The sequence below is a fragment of the Haemaphysalis longicornis genome, unplaced genomic scaffold, assembly GCF_048455015.1.
Source record: "Haemaphysalis longicornis isolate Haplotype H1 unplaced genomic scaffold, Haemaphysalis longicornis Haplotype H1 scaffold_8, whole genome shotgun sequence".
NCBI classification, from domain to species: domain Eukaryota; kingdom Metazoa; phylum Arthropoda; class Arachnida; order Ixodida; family Ixodidae; genus Haemaphysalis; species Haemaphysalis longicornis.
The window spans coordinates 77,527,501-77,554,147 of NW_027526445.1; the positions used below are offsets into that span (position 1 = coordinate 77,527,501).

The 26,647-nt window shown below is 44.4% G+C and overlaps 1 long non-coding RNA gene across 1 annotated transcript; it reads left to right on the top strand.

Annotated features, from left to right (window-relative positions):
- The first annotated feature begins 832 nt into the window (after window positions 1-832).
- LOC144149928 (uncharacterized) lies at window positions 833-23,430 on the top strand. Its single transcript, XR_013318390.1, has 4 exons — window positions 833-893; window positions 12,265-12,450; window positions 13,685-13,870; window positions 23,252-23,430. It is a non-coding gene; the product is annotated as an uncharacterized LOC144149928 (long non-coding RNA).
- The last annotated feature ends 3,217 nt before the right edge of the window (window positions 23,431-26,647 follow it).

Here is a 26,647-nt window from a genome sequence, read left to right on the forward strand (position 1 = left end):
TCGTAATTAAAATCTGTTTCTATATTCATGGAGATGAAGGTTTAGTTTTTGGCTTCGTATGTACTGAACATTTGAAGGAAATTCACAAAAATGATTGCACTAAAGAGAAGTCTTTTTTTCTGGGCCATTTATACATTATAGTTATTATTACAGAACTACTGAAACGTCAGGCTGCAATTTCTTTTTTGGTTAACTGGTACCAAGCCGGTGAAAAAAAAACATTCAATAATGTTTTTTTCTTCGTCCAAAAAAATCCAGGCCTGAAAAGTGTAAAAAATGCGTAGGTCTAAAAGGGACTGACCTCAATAATTTAGTAGATAAATGCATATCCTGAAGATAATTTTCAAAACGATATTTCTGCAGCGGGAATAGAAATATCATCGCGGCCTCACATAATGGCACTTATGACGGCAAGGCTGTTCTTGAAGTATTCAAGTGCCTAAGGGGACCAGAACGCCGAGCTGGGAGATAGGAGCACCGAAATGTTTTTTTTTTCTTTGTTCTACATGTGTGTTGCTTAGCTTTATTGCCACCGTCCGGGTGGTTGACTTCATATGACTGATAAACAAAGGAAGATTTCTAAAAAAGCCGAAGTGAACGGCTGAAGCAAAAAACAAGTATTTTGATGCTAGCTGTGTACACTTTTTTGAGGTAGTTTTCACAACTTAGAACTGAAGAGGAAGCGGGAATTGTGGTTAACTCTATAGAATAAGGTCACTCATTATATTTATCGTGCGGTAGTTTTTTCCTGTCAACCACCCGCGACATCTTCTGCCTCATACACTGAATACCGTATATAAGCGGGGCATTCGTCCAGCAAGAATTACTAGACCGAATTTTCACAGAAGCAAGAATGTCGCACCTTGCGGTAGCAGCTTTCTTCTGCCTGATGGGTAAGTCATTTGCCACCTGGTATACATCAGACTGCGCAAATAGTTCTGCCAAGGTGTTGCTAGATGTCAGAAGTACTTCATAAATTCAAATTAATGCAGGCGCTTTTCTGCTCGGGGGGTTAACTGTGATAAACCAGGTTTATTTAGAACGAGTCTCCCCACCATACCTTTATATAGTTTCATGAAATATACATGGATTTATTACGTACACGTTCTAAAAAAGCAATTGCTGATCATAATTGTTCTGCTTAGGAGAATTTATTTCAGAAGCCTGGCGAATTTTGTTAGTAAGGTGCTTGCATCTCTTCGCTTTAGTTTCTTCCTCTTTTGTTGCGAAGTACTTTGACAGGCATGTTTATTATTATTTCTTGAGTTTTTATATGGCACAGAGACAAAATAGGTTTTAAACCCGACTGGAGCAGTTTCCGTAACTCATATTTTGCGCATCTAATGTACACCTGTACCACACCCGTGCCATCGCGTGGAAATTTTATGCGGCACGCGCTATTGGGATTTCAAATGATGCAATCTTTCATATTTTTTAATGCTAGCCTAGCACGATGCCTGGATAGCATGAACAGCGGTATGCCATAAATAAAGAAACAACAACGACAACTATTATTTTTGGTATCCTTGTCCACATGCGCTGCTGCAACAGTTATTTGAACATCGTGTTTCTGCTGTACGAAAAAGCCTTCAAATATCGTTATATTACCAAAGGGGTTTTCGTTTAGTTACTCTTCATAGCGCTGGACATTTTGAATGGAAAACAACAACAACGGCGCTTTTTTTCTTTGAATGATGCATGCATGACTTTCGCCTGAATGAAAGACCCAAAAACTTCAAAATTCCCTACAAATTAGTCGCATCTTGTTGTGTCGCAGCTCTACGAGAAACGCCTATTAAACGGAAGCGTTAAATATTCATGTTTATTCAAGCGCACTGGGAGAAAAAGGTAGTTATTGATGAGTATAAAATTCAGAGTACTTCCACCTTGGGAAGATGAAAGACGTTGAAGCTGTAGTTGTGGTGTGTTTTTATATGGTGTGAATTCCCAATAGGAAATTCGTATGTTATCGCTACAGGAATACGTTGGCGTCGCAAGCCGGCAAGTTGATCTCTATGGTGTGGAAATTGGAAACTAATGGAGGAGGTAGAACCTGAGGCGGAAGCCGTTTGCCGGCACGTTCTGCGGTAGCAGCTATCCTTTCTTTTCGGGCACCATCGCACTTCTTTGATAAGGCGACGCGACTTCAGTTAACGCTTCTCTTCCTCCGAGTGAAAGACACGGGTCGACCTCATCGCGAGTTTCAAGTGCAACTGCTGATAACGGCGATTTTGGAACATGTGGAAGAGGCACATGTGGTGGCGGGGACACAAAACTCGTGATGGAGGCATCAGTGGAGAGAAGTATGTCAAGCAGTGCCTAGTTAACCGATCACTTAGGCAGAACAAAGGCGTCTAAGCCATATAAACTTCAGATGTAAAAATGACAGCGAACCTTGGAGCATCCCTTGGGAGAGAGAAACAGCAGCAAAGTAAAGAGTACGAAGAGGTTTCCAAACCTGGAGTCAGAGTTGATTATTGAAAGGAAAACCACGGCGCCGAAGCATGGTAGGCCTTTTCAGCACAGAACCTAGCATCCGTCCATTTTTACTTTCACCGCTCCACCCAGGAGAGATGGAAGTACATGTGGACTTGAAAAGGGGCCTCCTGGCGATGTTGGCAAGAAAAGGGGCTGGTGGAGGGTGCTGTCCCCTAGGGCTTGTTAAGTGGTAGCTTACGGGAAAACAAAAGCCGAAATCGCCACATCCGACGAACAGAATCTCCAACTACGCTTTTTCCTTCACATTTTCCGATAGGTGTAAGTTATCCATTTATGTGCTGTGGAGCCGAATAATACAGAAACAAGAAAATGAACAATATTTCATGGTCGGGTGATTTGCATGACCGTTTTGCTTAGATGAGTATAAATGTCACAGGACGAGACCAAATGCTACCAGAGGAAACAGGTCTTCTTACTTAGTAGATCTACAATACCCAGGAAGCAGATCTTTTTTATGGGTGATTTCTTTTTAAGCAACCTGAGTATTAAGCACTACTCATTCCCCAAAAGCCGGGACGAAAGAATAGACCGCCGTTTATACATGTGGAGTATAAAAATATTCACTACTTCTGAGTCTGCGTAATTATGATTAATCAATGTAGCCGTTGTAAAAACAGCAAAGCATGAAAATTTGAAGTTAGGTAGCTGTTCTCTAAAATTAAAAAAGTAATAATCGGTACACAATTGACTGAAGAACATTATTTTTTTGAGGCAAGTTTACTGGTTGGGAAAAATTGGATATCAGCCAGACACTGGGGCGAACGTCAGATTGCTAATGCTCTTTCCTGGCAATCGTGCTATGCAGAAAAGAAGAGAAACATTCGCCAAGCCAAAGCCAACAATTTGTATTTTGTACTTGACACCCTTCCATTGTGGCACATGAAGTGCGTCCTGTGTTTAGATACCTGCAATTCCTCAAAGCATTTGAATGGGGTATATAAATATACCTATAATTATAAACTGCCTGGTTGTATGATAAGCAATTGTTGGAAAGTTGACATGATCTTTCGGAATATAGAAATCTTCTGCTAAATTTATTATTGTGTTCAAAGCAAAACAAAAAAGAGGTTGCAACCGGTTTTTTTGCACTATTCCCGACCATTTCATTTCGGTATAAATACTCGGTGCGCACCACTTCAATGCTTCAATGCATCGTGCAAATATTTGACTACGTAATACAGAAATCATGTCTCTACTAAATGCATCATTTTCTGTTCATTTCCCGATGGGCTCGAAACCGCTGCAGTATATACACATTTGTGATTAGATGTGTTTTAGATGTGTTTTGTTGCGTAACAAACATTCACATGGACAAAACTACTGCCTCATGTAGTGCACACAAAGATAACAACAAATAGAGAGACGCAAAGCACATGTAGAAATGATGCTTCAGGCAATAACCCACCCCCTTGTAGAGAGACGACGATTTTTCTGGGTTCCCATTTTAACGGGATGGTGTTACAAGCACACGGCAATAGCAACTCCGCTGTGCATTCACTCTTCCATCGTAAACAAACGTGTAATTTCTATTGTACGTATGTTCTACACTGACTTGTTTTCTTGGTCGTCCTGACTCATCCATTTATCTCATTTACCCCGTGAGTATTCTGTCCCTCTTCCAACCAGCATTCTATCAACCTCCCCTGCCTTCAATCTGACCTTTTTGTTAGTATATAAGCCCAAAGATATCTTTCCCTGGATTGCTTCCACACTGAGCAATGGTCAGATGCATTTACATTCATTACACTATGGGACGAGGTGGCGAATTCTCTCTCAAAATGAATCAACAACTCTTTCCGTACCTGCTTGACCATAAGTGTTTTTGGCCAGAAGCAAAACACCAGTCTTTCAAAAGCACCGCACGACATAATAAAATACGTTCCCCGCCGTGAACTCCGCCTTCCCGATTCATTAGATGTCTCAGGATTCCTTTGTCGGCCCCTTTTTCCAAGGTCATCGCATCATATAATATTGTTTTTCTTTCTGCTTCGAAGTTTCAAGTACTTCGTCTTAAACTTGTGCTTCTTGGTCTTCCCTGCGTGCAACGCATTTTATGGGAAAGTATCAGAGAAGTCTTAGCCATTTTTATTGGTTATTTATAGTTCTAAATCTTTCAAACATACTATTCTGTGCTGCTGTAACTTCAAAGTATAGCTAACACATACCTTCCTGCGCTGTACTATTTTTAGCTCTACTGCTTGCACCTGTTACAAATCGCCCTACCGCCCTCTGGTTCCTTTACAGATTTGATTAAATTTCTCGAATGACACACAGTACTTTGCTTGGAATAATGCTGGTTCCAGTCAATACCCCCTTCCAGATTTCTTCCGTAACAGAAATTTGTCTATCCCAATAGCAGTCTTTGCTCCATTAGAGATGCGTCCTTTAAAGTGATATAAAAGGCGAGGACACGAAAAATCGTGCGGTCCAGTGTATGGGGAAAACTCTTCCTGCTCAACCCCGTCCGAATCACAAATATTTTAGAGAGGAATAATTACAAGGGAAGCGGATTCGCTACGATTGTCTCTTTTTCCGCTGAGCGCGCGTGCAACTATCCATTAAGTGAAGCACAAATGCTGGTATCAAGGCGGTGGCAGCCGTGGTAGGGCTGGCGCAGATGTGTCAAGGTTGCAATTGAAAGCAAAGGTTATGTTTTTTTGAAATGGGTATGCCATGCGTCATACGTTTTCTCTAGGAGCTGCACATTACGATCCAAGTGTTGGTCTTCCTGATCATTTAAAAATGTTTGTCAAACAAATAAAAAAGACAGAAAACGGCTGAATAGATGGATGCTAGAAATTTAAACAAGTGAACAAGGCAAACGAATACCGATAAATGCAAAATATGAGGACAAAAGGACTTTTTGGACCGTAAGGTACAACACATGGTTGAAAATCAGCCGCAGGTTACGCATGCCATGGAATGCGCGTGAGCTTGCTTCGCTTCATGGCTCATCATTCAGATAAGGATATCATGCTTTTCATTTAAAGGCGCGGTTTCATCTACCTGTTTGCTTCAATGATTGCAGTTTGTTAGCTGCGTTTTGATGCCAGTTCAAATAAATATGCTACGAGCGCCACCAACAAAAAAAAACATTTACAATTTCTTCGCTGCAATTTAGAAATAAGTGTGGGTCCTGTTCAAGCATATTTTCAGGTATTCTCGAGTGTGATTGCAATCTGCTCGTTGTAATATACCGCATAAGCATATCAATCCGGAATTGATTTATCTGTCTCTCGTTGAAGTTTTACCTTGTATTGAACGAAATACTGCCGTTTTCAGGCTTTCTTTTTTGTATTGTTATGTTGGCGTACAAGAACAGTGTACATAAAAATTCCTGCTTTACATTTTATTGTAGTCATAGTGATAGTTTTATTTGCTTACAGTTTGCTCACCTAGTGGTGCGCTCGGCGGGACAGAAAGGGGGCTAGCCTTACGGTAGTGTGTCTACTAGACCGCCTCTGGGTAAGTGGTGGAAGCGTGATAACTCAATAAATAAATAACTCCGGTTATCGCAGTAAAAAATAGACACACAAACAAAATGCTGCACAGCAACAAAAAAAACAAAAAGAAGGACACTCAAAGGGACACTAAAAAGGTACAGAAAAAGCGGACACAAAAGGTCGAAGTGCACACGAACAATATGTATACGTTTGGCTATAAAACGCACACAATAAACAGGGCTAACAGAACTTATTAATTACTACAGACTGAGGATTTTTTTAGCGAGTGCTGGCCTGGTTGCTTTTGTTTGATTATATATCTTAATGTTACACACTTAAAGAACATCCATGGATGATAACACAAACGGTTTCCTTTGATGCTGTATGGTGATCCAAGTTTGGGGCGAGGACCGCCCTTCTAGTCCGATGGCCAAAGTAATTAAACGTGGTTATAAGCCCCGCCCCATCACCAAAGCTTCTTTAGACATATCAAATAACTGATACTCACAAAAATATGCAGAATAGGTCTAACAGAACAATTTACACTGAAAAAACATCCGGTTTAAAACAAATATCAGTCTTGCTGGGGCTCGAACCCAGGAGCTTATTTCGAATGCTAAATGCTGCACCCCCTTATGCAATCTGTTGCATTTGCCAATCAAGCAGAAGGGCGGAGCTCTTCAAGAAGTTGCATAAATTATTACGACTATTGTTCGAACCAAATCAGTAGAGTGCGCTGAGTGCGGAGGAAAATACCGTGTTTGTACCCACGAGGGAACGTAATGTCCCCTTTGTGATTATGGCTGCCTATATGCGCCTGGGATATAAAAAACAGGTTAATCTTCTGTGTTCCGTTTTGCCATGTCGTTAGATTATCTTGATTGCTTGTATGGTATTTTCACCACCTGGGGTTCTTTAACGTGCGTCAAAATATAGTACACACAAGCGTTTTTGGTTTTCGCCTCTACCAGAAAAGCTGCCGCCGCGGCCGGGAATCCAACTCCCGTCCTCGTGTTCAGCAGTACAACCAATACCTTAGCCACTAAGCCACCGCGGCGGGTCTGTTTGCTTGTCTTCTTTCCTTGAATAAAACAAAGCATTTGGCTCTAATTCTTTAGGCGCGTAGGCAGTCTTGTAATTTTCTCGTCAGAAATCTTCGGATGGCCGGTTAACTGCTTATAATTCATGCTGTTGCGATAAATTCAAATTTGGAGCTTGAGTTGCCTGGTATCCTTTAAGCAAATTCGTCCCTTTATGGTAGGTTTCAAAAGTGCAGGTATATTTTTTTTTAATTTTTATATCTCCATTGTTCTCATACACCCTTGTTTGCAGGAAGCTGTAGCCCATACTAGAAGTTTGTCGCCTCATTCGCTAGTTAATTGTCGGAGACCATTCCTGTGTTCACTCGAATAGTTAATATAATCCACAGGTATCTTGTAAGGGTTTAGTATTGCAATTCGTGTGCACGGTCAAGTTGTTATTGTTGGAACTCGTGTCTCATGCTAGAATCTCACCTCTGGATTGTGGTACATAGTTGTTATCAAGCCTAGTGCTTATAACAGGTATTGAGGCCATATCTCAATAATTTTATACGGACATAAGGCCGACCTTTCCCTTTCAAACGGAATGATACGCAATGGCACTGTGTATGCTTTACTTATTGTGTACAATGTGTCTTTGATGCGGCTTTACGAAACGTTTTGTAACCCCATGTATCGCTCGTAAAACTGATAGTGACGCCAGTTAGGAGCCATGTATAAAAAAAAATAAACGAAATAAACTAGAGGTAACAAAATCCCAATCAGGTTATGCGTAACACAAAAATAAGGATGCGCTCGCTCCTTCCTAAAGGTCCACCAATGTATATTCCGGTTGTTTATTTTACATGAATTCATGGTGTTGAATATTTGGGGCTCCATGGAAATACACTTGGGCGACTGCACGATGTTTTTTCATTGCCAGGTGGCCTAACACACGTTTTTTTTCTTTTAGTGGGAAATAAATGGAACAAAATCATTTGTCCCCCAAAACATTTTCAACTTAGCGAACTGTAAAGTTTATTTATTTGCTTCCGGTAGCAGGGTAACACCACGTGTACTGTAAATATTTTATTCTCAAAGTAATAGACATTCTGGATTTAGGAAACCGTAGACATACTGGATGCATAAACCAAACTAGAAAATAAAATGTCTTTCTAATGGGGTTGAAAACTGGAAAGGAACGCACAAAGACATATAAGTGTCTCTACATAGATGAGTTGGTTTTAAGCAAACGAATAACTGATATTATGTCGTTAGTACAGGCGGGGACATAATTTTCCGGACCACACAGGCGCGTTACGAAAACTCCCATCACGCACTCTAGAAGCGCGGCGCTCACTCGCTAGTCAGACGCCACGCGCATCCGCGCCTTTCCTTTCTCGCAGGCAGGCAAATTTTCGCGGTCTCGACAGCGGCGCTACGATTTTCAGTAACGCGCCACGGGGCCGCACGTTTGAAGCATGGATTTTACCTTGACAACAAGTCTACGACCATACAATCGACCTCACCGCTATTTTCGGATGTGCACCTTATGTGCTATGGAATCGTGCCATGAAAAGCTTTTTAACTCTGTAGTTGTTAAGCCTCAGCTTTGCCAAACCCCGGCAGAAAAAACAATCCAGCAGTTCACAAGTGGTGCAAGGCATGAAAAAGGGCACAGCTGGGGATCCACCTAGCTGCTTCCCGTTTTACTAAGTTTTGCTAGTTTTTGCTTCGCTTTGACAAGTATTACTTTGACAAGTATTACTTCGGATTACTTTGACAACCTGGGAATCTTCAGCGTGCGTCAAAATCCCTTACTCACGGGTGTTTTTGCTTTTCGCTTTTCTAAATTTCATTCTACTTCCCCACGCCTGTTTCGTCTATAAGTTCACGAATTGCACACACAAATTCGTCGTGGAGCGCAGAGTAGAGCCTGGTGCTAATAGTGCTATGTCAATTGACATTGTAGACCTGTTCTACTCTGTCCCGCACGACGAACTTTTGTGTGCCATTCGTGAACTTATAGATGAAACGGACGTGGTTAAATTTCAGAATGAGTGTGGTGTCAATGTCGAAGCATTTCTTGAGCTGGTGGATCAGTATCTCTCTTCAACCGGAGTTGAGTTTCGAAACCGAACTTACATCCATAAGAAAGGTATCTGCATTGGTTATGCTGCGGCTCCTGTACTGTGCAAGATGTTTCTGTTGAAGTTTGATAAAAAAACTTTGAGAGGTCACCGCTAATGATTCTAGAGTCCTCCGCATGTTCTGTTACGTTGGTGATTTTTTACTGTTTTAAAGCTTTTACATTCTGAGTGCACGGAACAGGTTGTTTAAGACATTTTAACACATTTTAAGACGTGCTCAGGGTCTCTCTGTTTTCCCGTTCAGGTGGCTCTGAAGAAAACCCTAAGGTTTTTAGATTAAATTAAAGACGACGGCCACGTTTGCTGGATTTACTCTCCCAGAACTAAGAAGGCGTTGCTCCCGTCAGAATCAAGCCACTCGCAATTAGTAAAAAGAGGCATAGCCACACTATGTTTTCGCAGCGGGTTGGAAAAAAGCTGCGTCCACGCAATGCAGGAAAGCCTTGAACGTCAGGCTCAAAGGCTAACTGCAGCGCGTTTCCCGCCTACAGTGCTCATGGCTATCGCTGAGTCCCTCTACGTAAAGCTTAAAAGGCAAATTCCAAGTTCAGACGGGCCAGATGAAAAGAAGAAAAAGGAAAGGTTGAGGTACTGCCGTATATACATCAGGTGTCGCACAACATCAATAAAATTGCTTCGCGGCGCGGGGTTCAAGAGATCTTTTCCGTGCCGTGTAAACTCCTCAGACTGCGCCCGCGCTTTGGAAATATGGTAAAAGAGAAACGCGGCTCTAAAACAGACCATGCCCGAAAATTCGTTAAGTGTAAGACACAGTGTCATCAATAAAATTCCGCTGAGGTGTGGGAAGGTCTACATCGGCCATACCCGACGATGTGTCAATGAGTGGCTGAAGGAGCATTTCGTGTTAGTTAGTTGTCATGGAGCTTGACACGTTGCTTTTCATTGTCAACAGTGCATGAGCGAACCATTATTTGATAGTGTAACGATCCTTGGAAAAGGCAGGACTAAACATGAGAGGGAAATACTTGAGGCGTTCTTCATAGGACAGCAGCAGTAAGGCAACTGCATTAGCGCACCGTCTATCATCCTCAGAGGTAAAGAAATGGGCTTCCTTAAAAATTGAGTAGTGCTGATACGAAAGTAGAGGTAGTTATTTACAATAGCACTTTCTTTCGTTTCAAGCGTACGTGTTGGCGCAGGAGTTGACTCGGTTGCTCACAGAGTGTGTCGGTTTCTTCTATTAAATTTTAGTTGATAGTCCAGCGTTGTGTTGTCTCGTCTCTCCTCGTGTTTTGCCTCCTTTTTTGCTGGTTTTCGTTCCTTTGATATCTACCAACTGGCCCAGCAAGCTGTACTTCTGGCCATACGGGGCACATCTTCAGAGCGCTCCCGGATTCATTTAGGCATTGGAACTGTTCCGCTTCAACGTGATCCAATGGATTGGGTCCGTGTCTTCGGAGTACCCGTTCACCAGAACGGCGGTGCTGCAGAATAAATCAAGTAGCTTCCACCGCAGTGGCGTAGCCTCCTGTACCTCATTCTCCGCGTCTCCAACACCCTTGGCAGGGCATCTCAGGACGTAGCCCGGCGTTTGGTGTAAGATGTACTTGTGTCTAAAGCCGCATATTGCGCCATGTCCTATTCACTCACCAATAACCAGACCCGCCAGCTGGACATACTTTGCGGGAAGCACTTGGAGCTATAACTGGGGGTAAACGACACACAGGGATCGAGAAGCTCTATCCGTACGCTGGTCTTCTCCCTCTCGAAAGCATATTCCAGTCGACGGCAGATGGGGCGAAAGACCGTCGCAATCTCACTCGCCAAAACCACCGCTTACGGTGCCATGCCGCTGAGGATTTCGACACGCCTGTGCCTGCCATACATAAGCACACTTGCCCCTGCCAGGATGAGCGCATTACCAAGCAACGACCAGCACCCACTCCATGTCCTCAAGGAATTTACCCGTCGCGTAGACAGGTTCCTTCGGTCACCGCAACTCCCTTGAGCACAGAAGACTCAGCAACACTTTCTGTCTTTGTGGGTGCTTTGTGGCGGCGCCATTTACAAACGGCGTCCCTCGCGGCTGTTACACACGTACCGGGCGCAGACACAACCTGCACCTTCAAGATGACCATGCCACCTACCGCCACAGAGGTCAACCTTCGCGCCATTGAGGAGAAGATACAGCTGGCTGTAGGCCTACTGGCAGATTATCCCTGTATGTACCGAAGCATCAGCCTGTTTACGGAAAGCACAGAGGATTTTCGGCATCTCATTGGACAACACAGACAGCAATCTATGGCTCATAACATAAACGTTCTTGCGCTACGCTGCGACTGCGCACTGGCGGTACTGTGATCGTCCGCCTAACACCCGGGCACGCACGTCCCTCGTTACTGAGTAGGCCCATGAGCTGGTGAGCAACGCTTCTGGGAACTTTCGCCCGCAGCTTGACGGCTGCCTCACTGAGGAGTTCTGCTTTGATCCCGATGGCGAACGCCTCGGCCGCAAACAGCGCCGCCGTCAGGGTATCCTTTCCACAGTGCCCATCACCCCGGACCCAGTGACTCCTGGGCTTCTCCGCGCTGCACATGTCTTCCTTAACTGTGCGCACTATGGATACGCCTTAACTGATGACGTAGTGGCCTGGTGGAGGCACACCTCGATTAGAAAAATCAGGCGCAACAATTCCACTGAAGCAGCTTCCGAAGACCTTTCATGTGTGTCGGCATCACAATCCGGCACTTCGTACGTGTGCTACGCATGTGGGCAGTTGCTAAAGCAAACCGTCCATCGCCTTGCATGAGACTGCATAGGCCTGGTAGGGCCACGTGAGACACATCTGCCTGCCTGGGTACTATCTTATGAGGAAAGGATACGTCCGAGGGGCCGCATCAAACAGTCTTTATCCACAGTGTGGCAATTGGTTCGTGACTCCTCCATATCGGAACACTATTGAGGCCTTCTTATCGCCTCCCTCAATTTCCCCATGCGGCCTTCAGCCATCCCTTTCAATAAATGTTTTTTTGTAGTCATTGCTCAATCCTTATCAGTCATCCCAAAATGTCAGCTACTAAATTTCTGAACCAATTTTGTGATGATGTCCTTATCGCTGTCACAAGCCGAGTCGAGAGTTACAAGCTGAAGCGAGCCGAGTAACAAGTCATGCTTAAATTTATTTTTTTGCAGAATTGGTATTTTCCGTCGGAAGAATTCCAGACCAATGCAGCAAGCCCCCAGAATACGGACCCTGTCGAGCCCTGAAAACTACATGGACCTATAATTACACAACGGCAACCTGCGAAAGATATCGTTCATGCGAAGCTACAGGCAATAGCTTCGACAGTGAAACCTTGTGTAAGAAATCCTGCAGAGGTAAGTGTTCAGAAAAAATAATACAAAATACTTAAAAGAACACAGATTATCTTTTATATTCCTCTTGAACCCTTTAATGGGCTTCGGATTCAACAATCAGTGCTCTCTAAATTAGCCAATGGGATGCTTTATGTATACATCCAAGTCTTGAATGTTTACATTGTGATGACTCTCAGCTAGTTTTGTTTCCGTCAATTTGTTTTCGTTCTTCTTATTTTGTTATCAACAAAAGATTCGAGTACTATTCTCTGGGTAGTTTGTCAGTCGGGAAATCATTTCATTTCCTTCATGTACGCTGATAACAATCGCCCAATACAACTTCTGCCCGTGAAAATTACCGACCTGCCGTTCAACGAAACCACTCTAAAACATCTACGTGGAGCTAGTGAATCGTATCCATTTCGTTTTAAAAGCGAATCAACCTTTAATGTCCACGATAACGGATCAGTCCTGTCCTTCATTTCAGTTCATTCGTTTTTTTTGCTGTTCCTGTTTATATACTTTTGGGTGCACAACTTGTTTCGGCAGTGCTGATCAGCAGGTAACATTGTCCTTTATATTGTAGAAAAATTTGCGCACAATTTGTCGTCGTTTTATTCATGCTTCTATTTCAAAGCATCACTACAGGTGGTAACATCAAACCCTGGATAAAAAGGCCTATATACGTTATTGATACGCTCACGAGAAGTTCAATTCAGGTATTCAATGACACACTGTAAAACGCGGTTTGGTAGGGGGGATTGAAAAATAACTGTACTTATTTTCAATAGGACGGCGTCTCCAGAATAGTACTTATAAATTTTTTCTAATTTTATTACCTTCCCAGGAATAAAATTGGTGGACCATCAAGAAACTATTTCGTTTATTGAGTCAAATCGTGTTAGACGTTTTCAACATGAGCTCATCCTAACTGTTTCCATAAAATCCGTGTACGTAGTTCGGAAGTTGTGAATACTCGTCCTCCGATGGCCTCTAGGCTTCATGCAACGTTTCGGCTATACGATACCCAATTTCCAGTGGAAAACAAAAATATGTTTAGCAAAAATGATAGAAACCTACAAACTGTCGCTGGAGTCACTTTTTTTATTTTTACTTTGCCCCATTTTCTGCTTAGTTGAGGACACAAATATTAGTGCAAACGTCGTCATTACATTAGAACTATTGGGAATTTTTATTTTGCTTGTGCCTAAAATACCTACCAAGCCAGGTCGTGTTACACTTGTTTTCTTTTCAGACCCACACTATGGAACTTGCGGTGGGGTATACAACCAAACCTACTGCAAGAGCACTGAAAAAGCGCGTGTTGGAGAAGTGTGGTTTGATCCAGATTCCAGAACCTGCGTTGACTATGCTGCAGGTCAATGCTACCATGGACACAATGTCTTTCAGTCAAAAAGACGATGCTATAGCCGATGCGCAGGTATGTAGCACTGCGAAGTTTTCGTTTGTGTCTATTTTAAAGTGTGTTTATTTTGAATAAGAAACCTTGTGTCAAGGTTTTGATTGTAAGGATGCAGCAGACGATAGTACGGTGAAGGGGTAGAAGTGCTGACGGGAGAGAGATGGTGACATCATTAACGGCCAACTGCACTCAAATAGTTGGCTGTCGAAATTCCATCCGAATCAGCAGTATAAGCCCTTAAAATCACCTTGACGAATTCCTAAGCTTCTTAAGCACCCAGCACACTAGGTACTTTCGTTCAAAGTAGTTCCGTGCAGACGACGTTTGAACCGGGCGGAGAGTCGTCGAAACAGATCTGAGCGGCCTCTGACAGAGGTTGGGGAAACTGTCAACTGGAGCTCGCGCGTCTCGTCCCACTTGCATGGCGCTCAGCTGGGTGCAGGGCGCGTTCATCCGGGGTTTACCTGCGGCACCGTCGCGCTGTACCGCCGTCGCCATCACATGTTTCAAACTAACCACATAGCCTGCGTGGCGCAGCGCCATCTACCGCGCCTCCGCGCAACACTGGGTAGGCCGAGCCACACCGTCCTGGCCGGCCGCCTGCTTTAGGCACTGTGCACGCGCCCTTGCAAAGGCGTATATCAAGTGGTTAGGTATGCAGACTGCGCTTAGGTTTGCAGAATACGCTGCAACGGCGACAAGATGGAGTGTTGTCGACCGGGAGGCTTTAAATGAAACAAAGCGCAGAAGGAAAGCTACCGCCCTCGCTGCCCTGCATCGCCCGAGTTGGGAAGGCTGGTCACAGCCTCACAGGCGGCTCATGTTTCCGTGAAATGTTTAGAAAATACAACGGCGATGAATGCTGCTGTCAAAGTAAAGTATATCGGTTTGTTAGCTGGGAATAGTCGTGAGCTTACCATAAATTTCCCCTCTTAGCGAATACCGCGCGCATTGGCAGTATTTGCACGAAGGTTGGTTTCTCTGCATCATGCGTGCGTCTCCGCGGCGGTTATAATGAAATTTCATGCGGCACGCAACACTCAGCCGTATTTTAATTGTAAGAGAACTAATTTATGACTGCAACATCTCACCCCCTTTTCGGAAAAATATGGTTGTTTTTAGACAAAGTAGGGTCATTTGAAAAAAAAAAAAAAAAGCTGTCAAAAAGTCGAAATACCTGCGTCAGCACACGGTATAAAAGCAACGCATGTGGAATTTTTGCGCTGCAAATAAATGCTGCTCAATAAAACAAAGTCGTTTTAACGGGGCTCACAACAGCATCTTCAGAGAAAAAAAAATAAACTGAGTTCATGATGATTCTAATGTTTGGAGGCCCTGCTTACAAGGAAGATGAAGTCTTAAATCGTTCGCGGGCATTTCCTGGCGGGCTTGCAGTGAAAGCCGTGTACGTTCTGAATGTATTCATGGAAAAGGAGACGCAAGGCATGGAGGTTGCAGTCTTCCCTCGCCCCATTTCGCTCCGGGGGCGATAATGCTTGACCGATGTCGTGCACGGAGCGAGAAAACGTGCTCGCTCCGTGATCTCGGGGTGGGACGAACTGGCACCAGCGGAAACGAACTGTCAGGGGCGAGGAGCAGGACGCATTCTTGGAATGTTTGGCCATAATTCAAGCCGTGAAATTGAAAATCGTCGTCAGGCTCATTTCCCGGCCGCAGCGACCGCTTTTCCGACAGAGGCGAAAAGCGAAAACGCCCGCGTGTTCGGCATTTCGGCGCACGTTAAAGATCCCCAGGTGGTCAAAATTAATTCCTATCCCCCCACTACGGCGTGCCCCATCGCCTGTCTGACGTCGGCGCGTTGAACCGTAAAATGAATCAATCGAAAATCGCCGCCAGTTGCTGCATAGTTCTCGATGCTTCCCACTCGCATGATCTATGTTGGAGCCCGCGTTGTTTAGGTAATTATACTTGCTTTGAAGTGAATGCTACTAGCACGTAATGCAGCCTACAGACCGCACTGCACCCAAACAATCGATCCAGTGAGACGTAGCACCATATTCGCGATACCACGGCGGTCCGATTTTAAGTATGCGAAAAAACGGCTTCTTTCCAATTCTGTGAACAGCTAATAATTTGTGCGTTATAGCGGAAACAAAAATTTACCAAAAAAAAACTATGTGGAAACGTGGAAACGTGCACACGAAAGGCTCCACCAGCGTTCTGATATGCGTGGCACTGGGAAGTCAATATCGCTTGCCCCGCCTCCTCCTCCTCCGTACGCGTAGTCAACAGTTCAGTCCTTCAGACTATCCTTAGCTCAGCGCGGTAGAATTACTGTAGTATGTTTTAATTATTCTAAAACTGAAAAATTGCGTATACTAAATTTTATCCGGTGCCGCCAAGCAGGTGCGCAACCGAAACCCGAGCACGCTGGCGAGCGGTGGCCGACCCAGTATTTTTCTTATTCCCCGATGGCGGCGCTGGGTGTCGCGGCTCAGTGTCGCCCTCTGTTCACTGCACGGCGCCTATAGGTAGCAATATCCGCCTTTTTTTCAGTGCAATAAAACGGATTCGAAGCCTACAAACTATACTCGCATTTCTGAACGTCTTGGAGCTAGCAAACTCTTTTTGCTTGAAAGTAATATTTCTTCAACAACAGAAAATATCACGACACGCACACATGCCTACATTTGTCATTTATATTGCGTATATCAGATATAAAGGGATCTTTTATAAATTCTTGCCCACTTGCACTTCCGCGTTGAATATTTGCAATATTTGGGATGGGCCAACGCCACCTGCATGCCTTAGCCCTGTCCAAAGTTTTGCCACCAAACTAGAGTGTGCCTACAACCGGGTATAAACACTTGTGAGACTTTTACCTCACTTGCTTAGTGAACCAAAATGAGCCTTGGCAGTGGTAACAAATACATCCGCATTAATATCGGCCGTCGTCTTCGCGAAGTGCGAAAGCTAACAAAGCTGTTCCTCTCATATGCAATAAACTATGTTTTTTTTCAATTCCCAAATGAAGTATTTTCTTTTGTAGAGCACTAAATTTACTTTACTCGAAAAGTGTTTTCAACAGCACATGTCTCTGGTGAACGTACAAAACAGGGTCGATCCCGATGGCGTGTTTTAGTGCATCGTTTAGCAGCGAAAGCTCGCCTATAGTTTTAGATCGCCTTCATAATTCCATTCTCGATGTGAAGCAAGGCGAAAAATACTGGGCTGATATTCACAAACCTGTTTTCACGTAAGGTATCATAAAAATAATGATTGATATCCGCCCCGTGCGGTTTATTTCCTTCAAGGAGAGCGATGTAATATCCGAGGCGAGGGCTACCTAAAGCAGCTTTAGATATCGTAAGAGCTGCTAGCTTTGTAAAAGGGGTCCCGCTTTTTTACTCGCAATGTCAAGGATTGCTACAACGGCAGTTATTCTGACGAAAAAATAACGGCGGTACGGTCTACTTCATTGCGACTGATAGCTACGCGATGTCGGAATTCCACTATCCTAGGCAACCGTTAGTGGGAGTTCTGTGTAAGTAACACCGCGAAACCGCCGCCATCACGCGCATTTGAAGCTGGCTCTGAGCGGCTGCCGGTACTATCACGGCCAATTACGTTCAGTCACTTCCATCATGTCCGGCCGCCGGTAATGGCCGCCTTTTCTATTCAGTTAAGGTTTCGAAAACGCCGATGTCGCGAGCCGTTTGCATCGCTCGCGTTCATGTTTGAAACATAGAATTTTGCATTTCGCACTCTTTTTATATGTACGATTAGGTGACAATATTTTTATGATGTCGAAAATTTGATTGCAGTTGGCCTTTAAGCCGCTTCTATACCGTACAATAGCATAATTTCATCTGCTGGCTTTGGCTGGCGTGTGGAAGGTCGAAGCCCCCAAATTATTAGAAAACAGTTCCGGGCGTCTCTCATACTTTTCATGGTCATTATCGCCTTAAATTGTGTTTTGATTGTTATTTTGGGGGGACAGATAGAGACCTCGGGACTTTTGGGGTTGCAACGGGGAGTCAACAGGCAGACATCGATAAGTCTCGGTGTTTGGAGCGGACAGCCAGCACGTGACCAGGAAATGTTGAGTGTGAAGTGTACACGTTTTGCCGTGTTGTTAACGCAACACAAGTGTGTATTAGAATAAACAGCGTTTAAATCTCGTCCGCGCAGCCGATGAAACGGCCTGCCATCCTGCAACGAGTCGCAGTGTTCCCTGACGGGTAGTCAGGAACCCGAAAGAAAAGCTGACTGGCGCACCCTCGACAGGAGTTCGATGAAGGAACATTTGGGGCACGCAGGGACTGCTGGGCGACGACCAGGAAAGACGCCGCAGAGGGGGAGATAGCGGAAGAACGTGGCCCGGTGGAGGTGGACTCCGGTCGTGTAACAACGAGAAGGCAAGTGGTGCAGAGAGTTCGTGACGCTTGGAACGGACGCAAAAAGGTCTCACGTGACGGGAAGAAGAAAATGTTGCCTCACCACAAACAATAGAACAACGGTAGATGAGGGGGAAAGTTCACTACCCATGTTTTACAAAGACAGCTAAGAAACGGAGATGTATGAAAAGAGAATCGCCGATGCCCTAAGCAGCTTTGAAGAGTGACCCCGGAAGATGTTTATTGGCGTTCACCGTTACGAAACAAGACCGAAGCGAACATGGTGGACAGGAATGTGGGAGAATGTTGCTGACATTGGCAGAGTATGCTGAACGAGTGTTGGTGCATTGGGGGTGGGGTGGGAGCGGGAAGAAATAAGCAAGGTACTTACGGCATTGTGGCGAACATTTGAACTGTTTGGAAGTGTACATTAGCAATTCCGCACTGTGTTCGGTTCTACTAAATCTTTGGGCAACTAATGGGTGAGTGAACGATGTTGCTCTGCCCGTTGCATGGCATGCTCACCAGGTCGAAGACACAGTTCTTGCGCGAGTCTGAAATGCTCAACACGAGTGAACCCAATGCGACCCTGAACCCGTCAGAGGCACAGGCGGGGACGGGCGACGCAGGTATGAAGGCTGAATTTTTAGACGCCGAAATGCTGCTCGCAAATAAGCGAAGCAATCTAGTTCGGCCCAAGGTGGACAATATAATGAAATTACGTTCCCAGGGTGTGGCCTCACATTCCCACAATGAGGTGCAGTCGGGTGTCTTTGCCGGCTCTGCATTGTTGACCAATTTGTTCCCTCACGCGCGCACAGGCGAAACGTGCACCGGGCTGGTTCGATACTGTAGAGAGGCTTTTCAACGCTCTCAATGTAACTGAAGATGCGCTAAAGCCCTAACGCTAATTTCTTACCTGACTGATAGGTTTGGATCTTTGACAATGGCAAGCGGGATTAAGGAGATGTTGCGTTACAGCGAGTTGAAGTCGTTCCGCTGAGGGAGATCCGTCTTAATCCGCTGAGTACAGTAAAATCTTTAACACGACAAGAAAATGCAATGGGAGTGTTGGCCCAATTCTGTCATCGGGATCATAGCTACTTCGCCTATTACGTAAGAGCAGGAGTACTCATAAGGTCGAAGACTTCAAAGGGCTAGTTGTGGCCGATCAACTGAAGACAGCGCTGCCCGAGGATCTCCAGAGGCTGGTGGCTCTCCGGGAGAGGAAACAATGGGTGCGTCTTGATGAGCTAGCACTCGTAGCGAAGGCAGTACAGTCAAGTCGAGGCGAGGCCAGCTATACCGCATGTGCCACCGATCTCTGGCACTCACAACGGTCGGCGCGGGAGAGGACAGGGATCTGGTGGGGCACCGCCGGGTAGTGGTGTAACAGTAGAAGTTAAGGGCTCTGTACCCGTCACTAAGCCGTGACACAAAGATGGAGCCCCTACATTGCTTGAGAGATATTTGTGGACGAGTGGGCTATCTTGCGCGAGACTGCATGAATAAAGGTGCAGTCCCTATAGCCGATAAGGCCCGGTTCCCACGGCAATGCTTCAGATGCTGCCTGCTCGGCCGATTCATGAAAGAGGGCCAGGAGGCAGATCGAAATGTGGTTGGATGAGTGCTAAACACCTCCGTCGCTCTAAAAAAATCCTATTGAAGGGTGTTCGTAGAGCCATTCGAGCTTCCAATTTGCCGCGAGTTCGAGTTCGCGTAGACTATAGCTTACCTACCTGTGCTTAGAGAGTGATTTCTTAGCGTGAAACACATCCAACTGCGGTTGAAAGTGGTCGTACAGGACGATCTCGGAAACAGCGTACAGGCAAAGGTTGCGTACGTTCCGTGCCGACTGGACAAGCAAGACTCGCCTGTCTCTCTGCTTTGTGCAGTGACTAAAACATTCACGAGGGCGTGCAGTGCTTGCCCACCGTTAGTGAACACGATGGGCGGATAGAAGACCGAGACAGGGAACTTGTTGAGGATAAGCGACCTCTAAACGAGAAGCCGCTGGCAGAGGTAACAGCTGTAGTTGAGCACGGAAGTGAACCGCAAAAACAACCGAATCTAGCCGATACGAGAGTAAGCACTCTGAAACTGCAGCGCAGAGAGGAAATCGTGAGAGCATTAGGGGCAGCACGCGCTTGGCGATGGGCTGCGGCAGGGGAACGGCGTTGTCCCCTTCTTTTGTGTAGCATGTCTTGTTCTTTTGGGTATATGTTCTCCTGAATACGGCTCCCTTGTTCATCCGTGATTAGTGCTATCGTGAGTTGTGTGTTGCTTTTCTAACTAGGAAAATTTGTTTTCAGTGTGCATGTGCTTTTCCTTTTCAATTATCTTCACTGCGTACGTGTCTTACCTTCTCAGAAAGTGTAAAAAAACGAAGGGGGGAGGTTCCGCAAAAATAGGAAATGTGTACGTGATAAGGTTTTGCGATTAAGTTTTGTATTAGGTAAGTAGCAAAATATCGATACATACCTAATAAAAATGTTTTTTTTAATTTTGTTTTGATGGTTTTTGTTGTAGTAATTATTGCATTTTAAAACAAAAAGAACTCCACCAAATTTTTTTATTCGCAAACAATACAGACAAAGGCTTGCTATCGAGCTTTGGACTCGTGGCTTGAGTTTCATTTGAAACACCCGCCGCGGTGGCTTAGTGGCTAAGGCGTTCCGCTGCTGAGCACGAGGTCGCGGGTTCGATTCAACGTCGGGGCGGCCGCTTTTCTGATAGAGGCGAAAAACAACAACGCCCGTGTGTACGATATATCGCCGGATATTAGCGATCCCCAGGTGGTCAAAAGTATTCCGGAGACATCAACTACGGCGCTCCTCATCGCTTGCATTGCGTCGGCGCGTTAAAACCCTACAATAAATCGACCGATCAATCCATTCGCAACAGTCAAAAACGTCCAACATGCGGCGCACCAGCCGTGCGCACGCGAGAAAATTGAACTGAATTTCGCTGCAGATTATTGCGTTTATCAATTCGGAATCTAGACTTGACGGGTACAGCGTGAGATGTTGGCGGGGGAGAGGGAAACAACCGCTCTATGGAATCGTGGGAGAATGCTATCGTCTTTCGACTACATTCGATGCGGAACGAGCAGATTCCACGGTAAGTTTTATTGTCATGTTGTGATTTTTTTCGTCTATTTCATGTGTTTATTCACCGCTTTTTGAGCCACAACAAGCAGCCAAGTGCAGGGATGTGCGATTGATTACGTCAACGCAAGTCCCGTCAGTGTAGAGTGAATGAACAGACCTAATTCGAGCAAAAAAAAAGCCTTAGTGGGTTCGGAATGTTCATTTGTCTTCACTTGGTGTGGCACGCCATTGGTTGCATTCGAAGTAAATGAGAGAACAGCAAGATGATGCTGTTGGCTGTTCTGGGTTCCTGTCCGTTTTGGGAGCAAGCATATTACATTTAAGGGCTTGACTACATCGGTGATTGCCGATAATGCGGCATGTTTATTGGTACATTCCTTTGAGTACGCATGCAAATATGGTACACCGCAGCTTAAGCGCAACTGAAATTCCTCGTAAAAAAAATTGCAACCTGGGCACGCCTTTTGCGCCACTCAAAGGAATGGTGAAAAGGTAGCTCGCGGCGATAGAAACCAAATTGTCAATGTGTTTCTAAATTTTTTTAAGTGTGATGTTTTCCGAAGGCGGCATGGAATTGGTAAACATAGTTACCTGTTTCCTAACCCGCAACAAGGTGCTGCATGGGATAAAAACATGTTGCTAGGTGACATTGGCATGCCCGAGCCCTGACTGTATTCAAGGGAAGCGGCAAAATCACGTTGAATTGTTAACGTCGTTGGACAAAATAAACACCAGCCAAACAACTCAGGTTCGATTCCTGGCCACGGCGGCGGCTTTTCTGATGGAGGCAAAAGGCGGAAAAGCCAACGTGTTAAAGGTGGAGGCCCATTCTCAAGATCGCAAGGGGTTCTAAATTATTCAGGAGCACCGCATTACGTGGCGCCTCATCGCCTCTGTGGTGTGGCCGCGAAAAACCTTATTTTCAAATATTCAACTCAGATTAGAACGACAACTGGCTGAGAACGTTTTTATCGGCTACTGCGACGCATGCTAAAAGCTTTTGCGCTGTGGCTTCACCGCAACAGAAAGCCTTAAAAAAGCAGTAGACGTACCTGCTATTTCGGAAGAAAAAAAAAAGGTGACGCCGTCCTGCAAGACAAGATTTCGTGGCCGGTGAGAACTATCTGAATACAGTTTCTCGTTGTTTTTATTATCATAGCAGAAAGCCACACAGACGAGAATTTCACGCGGAAAAGCCGGATTATGAGAATGCGAGGATACTTAATCTATTATTTTTTCAATTCGCGCAGCTGCTGTGCAACACTTATATCACACTTTCGGCTTGTTTTTAAAGTACTGTAAAAATATCTGTATGACAACCATAGCTCAGAAACAACCCCTAAAAATGGAACGGCACTTTTTATACCGACCAAGACAATTACGAGCATTGTATACAATCTATAAAATCTGCTATGTCTATAAAGTCCAGTACCCCACTTTGACGAAGTTACAGGAAATGAGGGAAACAAATATTTTAAAAATGTCATACCTAGACAGTTTAAACTTACAATACCAGTCAGCTGGTTAAGCCGGCTCCGGGAAATTGGCCGTAGCTGGCACAAGAACAACATGTTTTCTGTGCACTTATAAAATGTGACTTTTCATGTATGAACGTATGGTCGGCAATCGAGATATGCAGGAGTGAACATGCTGATAATTTGTGTAGCCTATGAGCTATTTTATTATTATCGGTTTGCAATTTTCAAACATGGAATAAATAACACTATTCAGACACACAAGAAGTTGCAGGTATTTGGTTTGCCGTACTGTTCATATCCGCGCGTGTAGTTCAGCAATGAAAATGCCAACCCTACAAATAAAATATACAGTTGAAATGAGGAGCAACCTTATTCGTAACTTGATGTAATGTGTAAAAAAATTATATAGCATACGACATGTTTTTTTTTTTATGCCGCACCTTTTGTTTTCAGAATTTGTGAAAGATCCATGCTTGCTTCCGATTGTACCGGTCCGATGCTCATACAGCCACAAAGAACATCGATACAGTTATAACACCGAAACAAAAAGGTGCGAAAAATTTTTCCACGGAAATTGCAATGGGAACCAAAACAGCTTTAGGTCTAGAAAAGATTGCTTCCTGACCTGCTCAAGTGAGTTCTAAAACATATTTATTTCAAATGGCGTTTGTTTTATTCAAAATAGGCACAACTGCTCTCTTAGGTATGCATTTTTCTACAGTTATTGTGCTCTTCAACATAGGAGATATATAATTACTACACATTCAATATTCAAACGGTACGTAAATGGTGTGTATTTGATGTTTGACCTTGCGTAATAGCCATTTTCAAGGCGCGTATGCTAGGTAATTTAGGACAAGTGTTATAAAACAACTAAAACTCGCGTAGACACCTTTCTTTAGCCTCTTAGCACTGGTCGCCAGGACTGGTTTACTGCACCGCTGAATGTAAAGACAGCAACGTCTCGTCCGTGAATGGTCTACAAAACAGTATCCCCGACGCGTACTTTATAACGCGCGATGGGGATGGTAAACTGTATATAGTTTAATGCTCTGCCACATTTTTGAGGCGTTTCGGAATGTCCATTGTTATATAGACGTATCTATCTTTGTCGCATCGCGTGAAATGTCGACGCTTTACAATCTAGATATTACGCCAATGTCGTTCATTGCGGGATCTCCAGAGGAAAGTTGTTGGTTCGACCGAGAGCCCGCGACTCTAAACTGGTGGCAACATGACTTCGGGCCTTACTACTTATGTGTGCTCTGCAGGTCGTCCTAACGCATGTGGATCTCGCGGCTGTAGCGTATAAAACATACGCGCAGAGGAGTGGTATAGCTTGCACTAGTCTGTTTCTCTTTTGCTGGCAGATGTGTGAGCATAGACGTACGACCACCTCTGCAGGTCGTCCCAACGCTTGTGGATCTCACGGCTGTACGGGATAAAACAATCACGCAGAAATGTGGTATAGCTTCCTCTCGTCTGTTTTACTTTCGCTGGCACATGTGTCACCATAGACGTACGACCACCAGATGACGTCCCAATTTCAGTCAGTCATCGGCGCCTTGGTTTAACGCAGACTCAAGCGCAAAGTGCTTATTCAGTGTGAGTTAAATTCACAAATTACATTCATCTATACACGCTGAAATTAAAGTCGACGCAATTTTTGTAGACTTCACTAAAGCGTTTGATCGTGTCCCTCACTATGTACGCATTCACAAGCATACGCTACTGAACATCGACCCTGTGGTTGTGACGTGGATAAGAGACTTTCTTTCTAACAGCGTGCAATTTAGATCAGTTAACAATCAACTCATCTCTAGTCCCCATAACATCTGGTGTCCCTCAGGGAAGTGTACTGGGGCTCTTCCTTTTTCTAGTTTATATTATCGATCTACCACACTGCGTTATATTTAACATCATACTTTTGGCGGATGACACCGTATTATACCGTAAAATTTATTCTAGTCATTGACCACGACATTCTTCAATCTGACCTAAACGCTATAAACACATTATGCTCAACCTCGCTAATGCCTTTAAACCTTGATAAAACAAAAGTAGTGTACTTTAATAATCAAGCCTCCCAAGATTGAGGTCTTATATATTATACGACAGCCTCGGCGAGAGAACTTCCACCTATAAATACCTTGGCGTTCATCTAACCACTAACTTTGACATAGAATACTCACATCCCCAATATCCTCGCGTCTTGTAACCGTTCACTTGGTTTCCTTATACTTAACCTCCGACATGCACCCGCGTGTATACGTAAGTTAGCATATATTATCCTAATACGCACTAAACTAGAATGCGCATCAGTCATTTGGGACGCTCATCAGGCATATCTAATAAATGACTTAGAAGCCTCGCAAAACAGTGCTGTCCGCTTCATCTTTTCTGATTACTTACCTTATACTAGCTTAACAGCCTTAAAAAATTGTGCTGAGCTCGAAGGCTTATCGCATCATCGCAACATATCTCCGTTCATATTACTTCATAAACTACACTACCATGTGTCCCTCCGTAACTAATTGATCTGTGAACCCACAGCCATGTTTCCGCGTGGAGATCATTCATGCAAAATCAAACGCATCACATGTCGTACCGTACCCTCTTGCAAATTATTTGTTCCTCGTACCACAATTGACTGAAATATTCTACCATGAAACATTGTTACTGAACCGAACACCATAAAATGTACTAATGCTTTGAGCAAAAATACAATTGTATAATGTGTATCATTTCACTGCCTCCTTTCACTGAGTTCTCGCGCTGGCAATTGACGTGTGATAATAGTCCGTATAGTAGTAATACTCTGCGGAATTCATTTTATTTACTGTACCAATCACCAATCTTATTGTTTCTACTGACTCTTTCCTATTTGTTTCCCCTCTAGCGATGTAATTATTTTTGCCTTCTACATCTTGTGTTTACTTTGTTCTCTATGTATTTCTTGTTACACCAGTGTAACTCCTTTAACCTCTGTAATACCCTCCCCAGAGGGCCTTTAAGACATTTTTTTTGAAAACTAACCTAAAAGTTTCTTAATACTGCACTTTTTAAAGCAAGACGATCGCTATCTCGCGTCGCACACCTATCACCGCTGGCTTCCGTGCGAAAACCAAAAGATTGGCGTGGCATTCTAGATGCCAAAAAATCTTCAGTCTTGATGTATCGTTAGACAATCAGATTGAATAACAGATTTCACACCGCACACGTAACACAATGCAATTATTTTTAAACAAAAACCACATCGTCAAAGGGAAATGATTTGTAGAGTAACCATTTGAATAAACTATTGGATGAGTGTCATCGCATCAGCACAATGCAAGAACGTCGCTCGCGCTAGGGATTGGAGAAGCGGTAAACAGCACACGGATGGGGCGAGGAAGGGTGTTGTCTGAAACGACAAAAGTGAAAAGGCACCGAGAATGAATTCTGAAGCAAAATATATCAGAAACCTAAGAGTATAAAACAAAGTGCGGGACACAGCTATATGCAGTCTCAGCAGCGGAGATAAGAATTGATAGGAGACCACCAGCTTCAGTGCATGACAGGGTGCAGTATCACGGTTTGTAAGCAGAGTTGCCGCGGGCGGTTCATTGACTCTCCATGCCTGGAGTATTCCATCTCGTCGCTGACCTGTAGAGACAGCCCACTGGCCCCGCTGGCACACACAGAACGGATTAACGAGGTCAATGAATGGAGAGAGCAGACGCAAGAATCTCGTGCGGGAGCTCGGGCTTCTTTCGGTTGCTGTATTTGTGTAAGCAAGGGTGCCTGCGTTATGGCTTAAGCCACAGGCCAGAGCTGAATTCTTCTCAACGCGGCACCAAGGGCATGTAA